At 32.0% G+C, this 12007-nt stretch overlaps 1 protein-coding gene across 1 annotated transcript in view; it reads right to left on the bottom strand.

Annotated features, from left to right (window-relative positions):
* SOX6 (SRY-box transcription factor 6) overlaps positions 1 to 11386 on the bottom strand; it is a 460797-nt gene extending 449411 nt beyond the window's left edge. Inside the window, exon 1 of the mRNA XM_039851521.1 lies at positions 11331 to 11386. The gene's annotated coding sequence lies outside the window, so the exon portion shown is untranslated. The remainder of the gene's footprint in view (positions 1 to 11330) is intronic.
* Positions 11387 to 12007: the final 621 nt, after the last annotated feature.

Genomic DNA, 12007 nt, shown 5'->3' with positions numbered 1-12007 from the left:
TTATGCTTCTAAACCACTTCTTTCCTTCCCAATCAAAAATTCTACTCTTGAATACTTCATAAAAGGTATAAAACACTCTTGATTAATCATTTCACAACAAATATCTAAGCATTTATTATGTTTTAGAAACCAAATAAACAAGATAGAACTTATTTGTCTAAGATCTTACAATTTACTACAAAAAAGAAATAAGTAAACCAATTGTAACATAGATTTGTGTCATAATAAAAGTATGTTTTAAAAAAGTGATATGGCCACAAAGAATAAAAAGTAATAAGTCATCTGTAGAGGCAGCAGTCCAGAAAGGCTTCATATAGAAGGGGATATATGATAAAGCTTCATTAACAGACATAGGCAGAGAAATAGAAATAGTAACCATCAATAATGAATGCCTCCTATGTATGAAGCACTCAATAACACATGCTTAAAGTACATTATATAATTTCTTCACATATGTGGAGACTTCTGCTTCTCACCAAGACAGACAAACAGGAACTGGATTTACCATTCTGGCTTAAACAACTGAAAAAATGGACAAATATATGAAAACAACAGTTCTCAGACACTGAACATCAGGCAATGAAGAACAGTGATTCCTGAGAAAGGAAAACAAATGAGGTCATTCTTATAGTTGTCCCAGCTTACTGCATAAACAAATAAATTATCAACTGCAGTGCACAGAGACAGAACTTAATGGTCTCAGTGAGTTAAGAAGGTCTATAGAGCTGGGAGTCTAGGGAGCCCAAGGTGACTATAGTTCATAGAGCAGAGTAACACAGGAGAGAAACCTGCACATAGACTTCCAGCGATCTGCAGAATCCCTCACAAGAATTTAAGCAATTACTCATCAGCTCATATATGTGAGGAAACTAACCAATGTTAAGGAGAGATACCTAAAAGGAGCAGGGAGAACAATTCCAGAGCTCACGTAAAGCCAGGAATAGTTCATTTTCCCATAATCAAAAGTATAAAACTTCATAACATGAGCAGTGTTGACCAGAGTACTCAAAAAAGTATTGCTTCAGTGGTAGAAAAAATAAACTTTACCCTAAAGGCTGTAATAGTTCCAATTGACAGAGTTTAAAAGCAAGCATTGAAAGGATCAAACAGTCCCTAAGTATCTTAACTGCATACCAGGAAAAAAACATACAAAAATATTTATAGGAATACAGAAATATTCAGCACTCATAATTTTTGGCATCCAATAAAAAATTATCGGCCATGCAAAGAAGCAGGAAAATACAACCCATAATGAAGAGAAAAATCTATATATTGATACTGATCCAGAAATGACACAGGTGATAGAATGAGTTGACAAGGAAATTAAAAGTTATTACAGGTGTATTCTATTTGTTCATGGAACTAAAATAAAGATTAAACATATTAAGTAGAAATATCAAATGTATAACAAAGACTCAAATTTGACTTCTAGAGATAAAAAAAAACACAATGTCTGAGATGAAAAATATACTGCTGGAAAAAGACAAGCAAACTTAAGATTTACCAACAGAAACATTCCAAAATAAAACAGAGTGGGAAAAAAAAATGTAAACTGAATCAGTGAACTGTAGGATAATTTCAAGCTGCCTAAAATATGTGTAATTAGATTCCACAAAAAATGGAGTGAACAAAAAAATTCCAAATTAACTGGCTGAAAATTTTCTAGATGTGACAAAATTATAAACCCATAGATACAAGAATTTCAAAAAGCCCCAAGCTCAAGAAACATTATAAAAACTACACTAAGACACAAAATAATCAAAGTGCTTATGATTAGTGATAACAAGAAAAACTTAAAAGCCATCAGAGGAAAATGACACATCACGTTCAGAAAAACATATATAAAAATTACAGCAAACATATTTGAAAACAATGTAAGCAAAAATACATAGATCAATATCTTTAAATTACTGAATAAAAATGTTAATCTAAAATTTTATACCTAGCAAAATAAAGATTTTTCAGAAATGCAAAAGATGAAGGAAATATTACAAGCTCACCAGCATGTAGATCCTACAGGAAATGTTAAAGAGATCCTTCAGGCAAAAGGTAATGTTATCAAATGGAAATCTGGATCTACACAAAGGCATAAAGTACACTGAAATGGTATATATGGATAAATATGGAAGACTGTAAAAGACCTGAGTAACACTATCGACCAACTTTACATAATTTACATTTATAGAACTTGCCAACCAACAAAATGATTAGGAATTCAATAACAGAAAGATATCTGGAAAATCCCTAAATATTAAGAAATAATACTTTTAAATTATCCATTAATTGACCAAAAAAAATCAAAAGAAAAATTAGAAAGCATTTTGAACTGAATAAAAATGAAAACATCACAAATTTATGAGATGCAGCTAAAGCAATACTTAGAAGTAAATTTATAGCACTAATATCTATATTGAAAAATAGGCTCTCAAATTAATGATCTCAGATTTCACCTTAAGAAACTAGAAAAGGAAGAGCAAATTAAACTCAAAGTAGGCAGAGAACAGGAAATAAAAGAATGAAAAACAGAAATCAGTAAAATAGAAAACAGAAAAGCAATATTAAATTTTGATATGTCATGTTTACATTCTCATATCAGAAATGAAAGGTGACATCATTAAAGATTCTACAGATATTAAAAGGATAATAAATAGATTTGATGAACAACTATACGCCAATAGATTCAACTACTTAAATGAACAGCCTTTAAATAAAGTAGATAACTTAGGTGAACCAGACAACCTAATTAGTCCTGTATCTATTAAAGAAATTGAATTTGTATTTAAAAACCTTCCAGAAACCTCCAAGCCCAGATGGTTTCATTAGTGATGTCTTTCAAGCATTTAAAAAGAAATAATATCTAGTATACACAAACTCTTCCAGAAATTTAAATAGGAGGAAATACTTCCCAACTCACTCTATGAGGCTACAGTAATTAAGTAATCAAGAAAGTGGCATTAAAAAATAACAGACGAATAGATCAATGAAATAGAATAGAGGCTCCAAAAAATAAACCTATATGTATATGGTCACTTTATTTTCAATAAAAATGCCAAGGCAATTTAATAGGAAAAGCATATTTTCAGCCAGTGGCACTGGAACAATTGAATAGCTATAAGCAAAAATATAAACCTTAAACCTTATTTCACCCATTACAAAAATTAATTCAAAGTAAATCATAGCCCTAAATAAAAAGATTAAGTTATAAAACCTCAAAAAGACTGCATAGGAGAAAATCTTAGTGACCTTGGGTTTTATAAAGATTTCTTAAATGTGACATAAAAAGCATAAAATATAAAAGAAAAACAATTGGACTTCATCAAGATTTAAAACTACTGCTCTTCAAAAGGTACTTGAAATTGAAAGGCAAGCCACAGACTAGTAGAAAATATGTGCAAAACATCTCTGACAAAGAACTTGTATTTAGAATATATAGAAACTATTTCAACTTGATAAAAAAGAAGTTAACCCCAAATTTAAGAACAGCAAAGGATTTAAAAGGCACTTCAACAAAGTAAATAGATAGTTGGCAAAGAAGCAAATGAAAAGATGCTCAATATCATCAGTCATCAGGGAAATACAAATTGACCACAATGAGATACTACTATAAACACTCAAGTGGCTAAAACTGAAAATTAAACATACCAGGTATTATTAAGGATGTGAGGCAACTAAAACTCTCACATATTGCTACTAGGGATATAAAATGGTACAACCATTTTGGAAAAAATTAACAGTTCTTATAAACTTAAAAATACACCTATGTAACTTAGCCATTCCACCCTTTTGGGGAAATACCCTAGGTATTTCCCCAAAAGAAATAAAAACATATGATATGTCCCCTCAAAGACAAATGTTCAAAGTAGCTTCACCTGTAATAGTAAAAAACTAGAAAGAACCTAAATGAATAATCGAATTGTGTTATATCCATACAATGAAATACTACTCAGTAATTTAAAAAATAAAGTATTAAATTGACATGCATAACATAAGTGAATCTCAAAGTAATTATGCCAAATGAAAAAAATTAGACCAAAAAAAGTACATAATATATGATTTCACTTACGTAAAAATTTTTAAATGCAAACTAATCTGTAGTGACAGCAGATTGAGGATTGCCTGGGGATGAGGTCAGGGAAAGATCAAGGAGGGGCAGGAGTGAGGGTCTCTGAAGGAGCATTAAGAAACTGTTAGGAGTGATAGATATGTAATTACCTTGACTGTGTAAATAACTTCACTGATGTATAGCTATATCAAAACTTATCAAATTGTGCACTTTAAATACATGCTGTTTGTTGTATGCCAATTATACTTCCATAAAGCTGTAAAAAATAAATAAGTAAATAAGCCTGGAATAGGTAATACTCTCACTTCACAGGTGAGGAAGCTAAAGCTCCAAGAGGTTATATGACTTGCCTAAGATCATAGGTAGTACACAGCAGTACTCAGGAGTGGTGGGAATTACACACAATATATTTGTCCAGTTTTATTGAGAAATAATTGACATACATCACTGTATAAGTTTAAAGTATACAGCATGATGGTTTGATTTACATATGCAAGCATACCTTGGAGATATTGCAGGTTCGGTTCCAGACCACTGCAATAAAATGAGCCTCGCAATAAAGCAAGTCATAACCTTTTTGCGGGTGGAAAGTCTTGCCCTTAATTTGTAAAAATTCCAATATCTGTGAGGTGCAATAAAGCGAAGCATAATAAGATAAGGTACGCCTTTATTGTTAAATGATTATTGCAATCGGTACAGCTAACATCCATCAACTCATATAGATACAATATAAAGAAAAGAAGAAAATAAATTCTTCTTGTGATGAGACCTGTTAGGATTTACTCTCAACAACTTTTCTATACATCACACAGCAGTGTTAATCATAGCCACCACGTTGTACATCACATCCCTAGTACTAATTTATAACTGGAAATCTGTACCTTTTGTACAAATTTGTACCAATTCTCGTTTCCTCACCCTTTGCCAGTGGTAAGAACATGTCTAATCTCTTCTTCTATGAGTTTGGTGTTCTAGAATGAGAAGAGATGTGTTCTGAAGTCAAACAGACTGTGTTTAAATCAGAAAGAGGGAGAGAGGAAAAGAGGGAGGAATGAAGAGGAAAGGAGAGAATGCAGAAGATAATATTTTTATCTTTCCTGGCAATATTTAACTCACATTTTGATGTTTGAAGCTGGCAAAAATTTGGTGAAATGTGAGCATTTATACCCATACTCCAAGATAAATGAAATATGTACTTCAGATATGCTGAGAGTCATATGTAGAACAAAATGAACTAGATTTTGTTAATTATTCAAATTGTCTTTATAAAGTAGTTACTAAAATATTTCTAGCTAAATGCTTGATTACATAAATAACTTTGTTTTTTCTTAAATTATAGACAGACTATATTTCACATCTTATAGATTGTTATATTATAAAATGATAGCTAGCTGTGCATAATTAATGCATTTGCTGACACTCCCTTACTTCCTTATATTTGAGACCACAGCCCAGTTCAAGTTATGGCTTATTTCCCCTTCTCTATATACATTTAATATCTTTAAATATTATGAAAGTTATGTAAGAATACTGAAAGATGATTAAGCCTATCTTCTTGGCTAAAACAGGTCCAGGGAATAGCTTTTGGGATAATATTTATATTTATAAGTCGCTCTTAGCAAAATGCCCCAAGTCCCTCATTGTTTCCAATCTCAAGTTAAACAATTTTTTCTCCAAAGGACACTGAATCACTTTAATGTTGACTCTTATGCTGCTCTACTCCACCTTCAAATGTAGCCAGTAAATTCAGCTTTACTACAATACTATAAAAATGTGAAAGAACCATAATAGCATCTAAAAAAGAGCTGTTGACACTATGTTAGTTCAGAGAAAACCCTAAACTGAATACTAATGCAAAATGTAATGATAATTCACCTAGTTGCCAAAAGAGTTACAGTAATTATTTTGCCATAATGTGGAAGTTATCTTAAAGGCATCTGAGAATATTACTGTGTAGGATTTAGAGTATGTCCTCAATGTCATTTTTCTCATGGGTTTTCTTTCAAATAAAAAAATCATCAACATACTACCTTCATTGTAACACTGTCCTCTGATTTAGAGGATTGCCTTATAAGTAAAAAAAAAAAAAATTATAAAGAGATCATTCTGCTTCTTTAATAAGTCAGCTTCCTTGATTGGCATCCAACATGGATCCACCTCACACCAAATTCTACTTTAAAGTGAATATCATGATTGTAAGGTTCCAGTAAAACCTTACATTGATTATATTGATTCAAATAGAATCAATAGTTTTACTTCCCTTTTCTTTTATAACCACAACCAAATTTTTAGAGTTGAAAAGTAAACCCAGATCAAATTTAGATATGTTGTTTGAAATTAGCAAAGATGAAACACTTCAGTGCCAGACAAAAGCCCTGATTTTAAAGAGTAGGTTTTGCCTTCCCTGAAATGCCTAGCTCAGGCGGTGTATTTTTATGCCTGCAGATATTGGCATGTTTCACATTTAAGATTATGACACACAAACTTATTTTGAAATTTTTTAAGGCTTCCACTGCGTATGTTTCGAGTGCTTCATGACTATTGCTGATAATTGAGCAATTAACTTGAAATTACCAAATGTGCTGTGATGGCATAATATGTAGTAAGCAACATGAAAGAATAAAGAACAGAGAAACGTAGCACAGTGAAAAAAAAAGTAATAAAGGGTAAAAATAGGCCATAATAATAATAATAGTACTGAGTAAGTTTTAATGGTCCCAAGTCTCAGTGGTTTAATGGTGCCAGTAAAATGGTTTAATGAAACAAGTCCAAAGTATTACAAACTTTTTAGAGCAGTTTGTTCTAGTGCAACAAAAAGGAACCTTCTTTTTAAATGGTCTTGTGTAATATTCAGGGATTGGTCCAAAAAGTAAGTGTGGGAGTTTCATTAGACAAGAAGCACAAAACAATTAGGTTAAAAATCCTGACAGGCAGATTCTTAAGAAATACAAGCTTGCAAAAATAGTTGTAGGTCTTCCTTTAAGTATAAGACAGACAAAGCAAAAACTGTAGAGCTAAAGTTTACCTCAAGAAGTCATCAAGCTATTGTGAATATATTTACAAATCAAAAATTAAGATACATGGCTTAACATCAAGAGGGAAGGATGAAACTCAACTATACTAGAAAAACTAGAAAGCCTCTTCACTGTTCATCCCATCAAAGTCTCTAATATGGGTCTTTTCTGGCTAAGACCATAGTGTGATGGTGAAGAGTAGCTTTTTCATGCTTAAATATAGCCAGTGAAGCAAATTCCATAAACCTAAATCCTACCTTATTTGGGCGGCAAGCCATTTTAAAGGTTTGTAAGAAAACCCAACAATTTAGAAAGTCAGAGAAGGAAAAAAGATTCAAACTACAGCAAATAAAGGACACTATTAAAAACATTTTCTTTCTCAAATTCCATCAATATTGCTCCAAAACATCACTAGGAGATTAAAAATAGGCCAAGCTATCCTTTCAGGTATAAGTTAGAAACAGAAAGTGAAGAGAGGAGGAAGAATTAGTATCTAAGGGCACTAATATATAAAACTTTAAAAGCATAAAATGTAATGGATACACACATTCAGATTAGCAAACTGCTTTCAATTAAAGTAGATTTGTGGCCACATGTATAGTAGCTGTGTGTATTAATGTAGATACTTCAAATGTCAGTATATCTCTAATTAACATGAGCACACAACTGTAAAACTGAGAAGGCACAATTTTAAATTCCTTACATTCTCAGCATTAATGCTTTCGTGGGGCAGCTCCCGTTGTCATGGAAAATGGCATTCAAGCCCTATTTGTGGATTTTCACAGCTCATCTTTTTTATTTACCTGCTCTATGTCAAGATTAGCCTGGGATATTTTTTAAAGATAATGCACTTAGACCTGCTTGTCCTTAAAATCACAGATGTTTTCACTGAGGGAGGTTTGGACTGGGCTTTTCTCAGTTTGAAACAGATTTCTTTCCATTTAGAAATACCACAAAGAAATGAATTTGTGATTCTTTTTGTTTGTTTCCTAAAAATCTATGCAATTCAAAAAATTTCAGCTGAAGCATGACATGTGGCAGTTTGGGAATAGGGCAACAGGCAAAATGTCAGGGAGGCACAAAGGATCCAGGAACATTAGGTAATGAAGTGGTTAGAAGTCTTTCTACAATCTCCCTGGCTAACTCTACCTCAACTTTTCGAAAATATTTGTATGTCAGTCAAGTGGGAGACTGAGATGGTGATCAAAAACAACAAAAGAAACAGAGCTAAAATACTCTGAGAGAGGACATCTTGGTATTACAGAAAGAACACTGAATTTATACCATGAATCCCTAAATTTGAATCCAGCTACTGTGCAAAAATGTGAATAATTCCTACTCATTCCACAGAGTTTTTACAAAATTAAGCCAATTTAATGTCTGCAAAAGCAAGTGATATACCAAATTAAGATATTTTTATATCTTACATTATTAAAGTCTCAAACATGGGCAAAGCAATAATCACTTCTTGTACTAGATGATAAAATACTTTTATACCTTTTCAGGGAAAAGGTTGCTATTAGAGATCAGGAACAAAGAAAGAATTTTATAAAAGGGAATTAATTCATGATCAAAGTACTAAAAAGGCTTGGGTAACCTGAAAAAGCAGGATATCTAATGATCTATTTCTGTTTTGTTTTGTTTTTAGCCAGCATTTATTGTCCTGGTAAAACCGAATGATCAAAATTCCATAATTATTTTTCAATTAGAGATAAAAATTAAATGTGAGATATCGACATGAAAAATGAGGTCTTATTACACAATGCCTACTTTGGGAAAAGAAAGGTGTACTTTTTTTTTTTTAATAGAAAAAAAACCCTATAATAATAGGCTTTCAGCTTCTGAAAAGATAACCGTTTTCCTTCAGAGTGTTTTCCTCTTCTGACCTAGGTAGTAGATGCAAGTAGGTAAGATTCCAATCAGTTCTCACACACCCTTGGTGTGACCCATTCATTATGGATGTGCAAAACAATATCCCACCTTCCTTATCTCGCAGACCTGCTTCTGAACACCTTACTAAGAAACCTTCCCATGGCCATGAGGTATAACTTTCTGCCTTAGATCATGTAGCAAATAAGCAGTTCCAGGACATGGAAATTAAAGTTCCTAAAAGAAGCCATTGTCACTAATCTCATTTGTTTGTTCTTAAGCCGGACTAGATAAATATTTCTATTGTTTTAGCTGCCTCATCATTCAGTGTAAGTGGTAGACAGTTTCCACAATAATTGAAAAAATTGGGAATTCAAGTATTCTGGATGCCATATTAATTTTAACAGTCTGCCATGACGAAGTAACTGCTTGAGCTAAAGCTGGCCCATCCATGTTAATTTTAAGTGACTTATCTTAATCACAGTATTCTGCTATATCTCTTTAATAAGAAGATTCTACAGTCAAGAGATGGCCCTAACAAAGCTTGAGAACACTGACCAAAGGAACAACAAAGCCCATGCCCTAAACCAGAATATAAAAATTCTCAAGACTGGAAAACAATTACTTTAGGCCTATATGATTAGCACGATTTTTGCCTAAGTGATGAGACAAAATACGAAGCTGAACTCCAGAAATAACCATATGAAAACTATACCCACAGTGTCCCTTCTATTTTTAGCATCATTCTTTGTTAGGTCACAAGAAAAATCTCAGCTAATTGGATAACGTCCTTCAAAGCTAGTCTATATATGATTGGTGGTGGGAGGTGGGGGTAAAGAATTCAGGAAACAGGGCCTTTGGGTGATGAAAAATAGAAACCATATTTTAATGAAGGCCATTTTGGTTCAAATGCCTGTAATTATCTTGCATTACTCATTTTTAAAATTAAATCATCCTAAAAACTTACTAAAGGAAATGATTAAATGATATGAAAGAAGAGAGAAAGGAGGTAAAGATAAAGCAACTAAGATAAGATTTCCCGTCATTCAGATTTCTAAGAGGATAAGCTCAGCTCTTTGGAATCACCCTTTTTCTCAAGAGCCCTTCAAAGATACTTTACATTTCTTTCTCCATCTTCTTTGCCTCCTAATCCTCACTATGATACCTTGCACAAATTAAAAGCTTATATTTAATCCAAATGAACCATGTAGTTTAATATTTTGTATTTTACATAAGAACTAAGTCTTCAAAATAAAATGTGAATTGGTAGTTTCATAAAATTAACAATTTATTAAACACATACAAAATGTACCAAACTATATTAAACATTCATGTCTATATTTTTATGTTCACTCTAAACGCCTACCCTAATCATGCTACTACTGAAAGAAAGGTAAAGCTGGTTTTAAATAAATTGCTGCTGTTCTCTGCTTAAATACTGAATAACTTACACTCTAGAATGTACTTTTTTTTTTTCAAATATTTTCCTAGAAGTATATTCTCTAAAACTTCTTTACAGGAATACACTAACAGAAGAAAGTTTTCTATGTCTTTGTTGTTATCAATGTAAAAGAACCCTTAAAATGACAATGATTTGCAACAATGTACACATATAAATATACTTTAAACTCTAGTTACAGTTACTTAAATACAGTATCACATACACACAGACATTTTTAATACCTCCCACATACTCTAAACTACTTCTAAATTAACAAATATATATCAATTTAAATAACTTCAACTCATCATGAAAGTTCATTCCATTTTTTTCTTGAAATTTATCTTCTTTCCTGAGAAAAAAGTAACTTTGTTCTTCAAAATACCATTTAAAATATAATAGTGTTTGAGAGATAGTGAAGAATGCAGAAATACCCTCAATTTGATATGTTATACATTCACTAAATGAGTCTTTGGTTCCTTAGTACATAATCTCCTCCTGTACTGACAGTTCTTTGACTTCTGTATCATCTCACATCTTTTCTGTGAGCACAATCACACAGAACTTTTCAAGTCCAGACAACCAGAAGACTGGAAGAATTTACCAAGGTAAATTATTCATGTGTATATAGACTAGCCCTTTTAAGGTAACCCATTCCTACAACTGAGCCCCATTGTCAAAAAGTATATTTATTCTTTCAGCTTATTGTAATAGGCCCTGCCATTGTGTTATTTCACTGGAAATCACAACAAACTGAAGCTTTTTTCATCAGCTGATATTTTTTCTATACTACTCTTAAGAAAACACACACCAAAAAAGTATAACTTAAAAACACAAAAAAAAAAACTAATAAAAATTCACACACAAAAGGAGTTAAGAACTTGTTTACAAACTATAACTTTCATTTCACAATGAGAAGAGTAATAAATAAATCGATACTTACAGATACGCACAAAAAAATCAGCCCCAGCACCCAGAAATCACTGGTAAATTGCCTTTGAATTCATGAAAGTGACCTGAAAATTTAGACAAAATGAAATAAAAAAGTTTGAGTAAACTGCATTTATATGCTTTATTAAAGAAGCAAACATTCTGGCAACAAATCATACTATTTTTAACTCAGGCAGTTGTCCCCATCTACTCTAACAACTTTTTCCAAGATGATAATACCAAAAGAAACAATCATGTCATTGTTCTACAGCTAAGAATACAACATCCTCATCCATTACTGCTTTTAAAAAAAAAAACTGTCAGTAATAAGGTCAGTGTTTAAAAAGTATAAGTAAAATCAAATGGGAGAATTTTTTTTAAAAAAAAGGAAGTAAAGGCTTACAAGTTACATTTGAAAAACATGTTTAATTTATGTCTGCAAGTTAAAATGAATCAGCTTCACAGAAAATATCTTGGATGTGTCCAACAGGAATACCTTATAGGTAGAATAAATATGAAAAGATGCAGTTTTTGTTCTACCTAAAGTGTGAAACCCATTTAGATGCCTAGGCTATATACAATGCATTCTGTATGAGCCACAATTCAATCCAAAATTCTTTTGCTTGCACACAACTTAGTTCTGGCTGAAGAGGTAACAGATGCAACTCAAACAAACAGAGCTAGCCTTGT

The sequence above is a fragment of the Pteropus medius genome, unplaced genomic scaffold (genome assembly GCF_902729225.1).
Source record: "Pteropus medius unplaced genomic scaffold, Ma_sr-lr_union100, whole genome shotgun sequence".
Taxonomy (NCBI): Eukaryota; Metazoa; Chordata; class Mammalia; order Chiroptera; family Pteropodidae; genus Pteropus; species Pteropus medius.
Note: the sequence above shows the minus strand (reverse complement) of the source record. Positions and strands in the feature narration are given on the sequence as shown.